Below are 3,992 nucleotides of genomic sequence, written 5' to 3'. Positions count from 1 at the left end.
AAAATAAAGTCTGACACTGTTTCCACTGTTTCTCCATCTATTTCCCATGAAGTGGTGGGACCGGATGTCATGATCTTCGTTTTCTGAATGTTGAGCTTTAAGCCAACTTTTTCACTCTCCACTTTCAATTTCATCAATAGGCTTTTGAGTTCCTCTTCACTTTCTGCCATAAGGGTGGTGTCATCTGCATATCTGAGGTTATTGATATTTCTCTTGGCAATCTTGATTCCAGCTTGTGTTTCTTCCAGCCCAGCGTTTCTCATGATGTACTCTGCATATAAGTTAAACAAACAGGGTGACAATATACAGCCTTGATGAACTCCTTTTCCTATTTGGAACCAGTCTGTTGTTCCATGTCCAGTTCTAACTGTTGCTTCCTGACCTGCATACAAATTTCTCAAGAGGCAGATCAGGTTGTCTGGTATTCCCATCTCTTGAAGAATTTTCCACAGTTTATTGTGATCCACACAGTCAAAGGCTTTGGCATAATCAGTGTTTAATTTATGAAAGTCTGTCTTCAGAGAGTAGAGTTTCCAAGTTATGTTTAAAGTGAAGAAATGTTATTATTTGTTCAAACTTTCTTCTTGTCATAACCTTGGGAAAGATAGATGTTTCAAATAATGGATCCAGTGTGACTTTCTCATTTGTCCACCAAAATTATGAATTCAAGAAACTTCTTTAAAAGAAATTTCTATGTCACTGTTGGTTACATGAGTCCATTTTAAAGCTTTATCATACTTTTTACATGATTTTTCATTCTGTTGGTGATAAAAGTTTGAGAAGCGACTAACTCAAAAAAGCAGTTACCCAAAATTAATTCTGTTATTTCAGTAACACTTTGCAGGTTATTACATTCAGTCATTATATCTGACACACCTATAAAGTCTTCTAATTTTCATGAAATGTCTTCAATCCACTCTTCTGCGGGAGCAAAGGAGCATTCTCCAGCACCGTGAGTTTCATTTTCACTTTCTGTGGCAGAGTCAGGCACTAAGGTTTTTTTGTCTTTTTGTTGGTCTAATGTTCAAATCATCTGAGTGATAACTATACCTGAAGAACTGTCATCTTTTTTATAATTTATTTTTCATTGTACTGGATCTTCGTTGCTATGTGCAGGCTTTCTCGTTGTGGAGAGCAGAGGCGGGGGAGCTACTCTCTAGCTGCAGTGTGCGGGCTTCTCATTGCGATGGCTTCTCTTTGCAGAGCACAGGCTCTAGGTGTATGGGCTCAGTAGTTGTGGCACACGGGCTTAATTGCCAGGTGACATGGAATCTCCCCTGCATTGGCTAGCAGATTCTTAACCACTGGACCACCAGAGAAGTCCTAAAGAACTGTCTTCTTCTGTCTTAGTCACTCAATTGTGTCACTCTTTGTGACCCCATGGACTGAAGCCTGCCAGGCTCCTCTGTCCATGGGGATTCTCCAGGCAAGAATACTGGAGTGGGTTGCCATTTCCTTCTCCAATCTTCTTCTGAGACACTAAGGTATATGTTGCTCAGACAATCAAGAGCAAGTATCTGCATAAAATTGACCGAAAAATTCTTCTTCACTCAAAATTTGGTGATGCATCATTTTTGAAAATTTTATAGTATTATTAACTTGGATTTATAATATACATAAGGTAGGAACAAAAACCTCACAGAGCAAAATGTGAATAATAACGACAGTCATAAGTTGTACAGTGAATAGTGTTTGGGTAACAGAAGATGTATTAATATGTCTCTGGTCAATAATGTGTTAAGAATGTCTTTGTTCACTACATGAATGTAAGTCCTGTTTGCTCTCAGAACCAAGCAGTTTGGGCACCTATCCCTGAGGAGGCAGCCACAAAAGCTGGGGCACAGAGACATGTGTCCAGGCTCCTTCCAGGGAGATAACTAGCAACCCGGGACAGGCTGGAGGGAGAGGTGTCTGCTGGCTTCCCTGCCCTTAAGGGAGGATCACAGTCCGCCCCTAGGTACAGAATACGTTAGAAGGCTGACCCTCAGGCAGAAGCTTTGTGCTTAGTTGCTTGGTTGTGTCTCACCCTTTGTGAACCCTGGCAGACTGTCCATGGGGATTCTCCAGGCAAGAATATTTTCCAGGCAGGTTGCTCTCCAGGCAACCCAGGGCATGGGTTGCCATGCCCTCCTCCAGGGGATCTTCCCAACCCGGGATTGAACCCAGGTCTCCTGCATTTCAGATGGATTCTTTACCATCTGAACCACCAGGGAAGCCCAAGAATACTGGAGTGGGTAGCAGAAGCTTTAGAAGTAGGCAAATGGACTCTTTTCAGGAAAGGACTGGGAGTCAAGCATTTCTGTATGCCCTCTCCGTGCTAAGCCCTGGGGGGAGAAGGGTGTGCAGTTTAAATCCCCTCTGTTGTCCTCTTCAGCTTCTGAAGGCACACCATGGTGGCTGTCAGAGACAGCTGATCTGGGGACCCATCCTCTACCAGTAGCCACAAAAGCTGAGGTACAGATGTGTGTACAGGTTTCTTTCAGGGAGGGCCTGGCAACTTGGAGCAGGTCAGAGAGAGCGGGCAGGGGTGGTACCTTTGGGGAGGATTGCAGTCAGCCCCTAGATGGGTGCTCAATTAGAGGCCTGACCCTCAGGCAGCAGCGTTTAAAGTATCCCATCCAGAGACAGACTGGGAGGTGGGCTTGATCTGCGCTGCCCTCAAGGGGATTGCTGAGGTGAGTGTGCCTTTAACAACTGCTGCTTTGCTTCCGTTGTTTGTGGAACTAACTGGTGGATTCAAACCCCATTGACTTTTAGAGCTAGGAACTTGTCTGAAGGCCTTTGGGTGGGAATCTTAAAACCTGGAGTTGTAGATATGGGGTCTAGACCCTTCATCCCTCAAGGAGAAACTGGCATTTGGCTATTCCCTTTCAGTTGTAGGGCTCTGTGACACCACTGGGGTTTTAGCAAGAGTGTGTCTCAGCCTTTCCTACTCATTTTGACATAGGCATTATCTTGGTCCCTCATTTTGTAAGAGGTGCTTAACCAGTTAGTTTCTTCAGAGAGAGTTGCTCTGTGTAGCTGTCCATTTGGTGCCCACTGGAGGCAGGGAGTCCAGGATCCTTCAGTGTCACCATCTTTAAAGACAGCCTCAATCCTTTCTAAACTGTTTCTGAATAGCCATTAAAAGGAATGAAATTGGGTCATTTTCAGTGATGTGGATGAAGCTAGAGTCTGTCATACAGAGTGAAGTAAGTCAGAAGAGAAAAACATTGTATATTAACACATGTATATAGAATCAAGAGAATAGTACTGATGAACCTATTTGCAGGGTAAGAATAGAGACACAGATGTAGAGAATGGACTTTTGGACATGGAGGGAAAGGAGAGGGTGGGATGAAATGGGAGATTGGGATTGACATATACACGCTACCATGTGTAAAATAGAAGCTAGTGGGAAGCTCCTGCATAGCACAGGGAGCTCAGCTCAGTGCTCTGTGATGACCTAGGGGGTGGGAGGGAGGTCCAGGAGGGAGGGGATATATGTATACCTACAGCTGATTCACGTAGTTGTACAGTAGAACATCGTAAAGCAAGTACACTCCAATTAGGAAATACACTTTAAAAGTCACTATCTTTCAACACTGGAATCACACTCTGGAACCACCAGGTGTTCACATTATGAGAAGCAGCGTCAGGGAGACCGAGGACAGCAAAAGCAGCCTCCCGTCTCGCTCTCACCCGGGCATGTGCTCTGGCAGTGGAGGGCTGGGTGGATGGTCCCTGCTATTTCGCGTCTCCCTCTCCATGTCTTAGTCTCTGTTTCTTTCTCACTCTCTGATTGTCTCTTTTTTGGAGACATCAGCAGATAGGCATAGAGCTGAATATATTTAAGTCAAAGCAGATTCATGACATGCTATCATTGTACCCCTTTTGAGTATCTCAACAGCCAGATTAGCTATCTAGGTATTATTATCTTATCAGTGAAAATCCACTAAAGCTCAGAGTAGAGTTGCCAAGTTTAGCAAAGAAAAATACAGGACGCCCAGTTA

This window comes from Bison bison, unplaced genomic scaffold, assembly GCF_000754665.1.
Source record: "Bison bison bison isolate TAMUID 2011002044 unplaced genomic scaffold, Bison_UMD1.0 scf7180017864337, whole genome shotgun sequence".
NCBI lineage: Eukaryota > Metazoa > Chordata > Mammalia > Artiodactyla > Bovidae > Bison > Bison bison.
Note: the sequence above shows the minus strand (reverse complement) of the source record.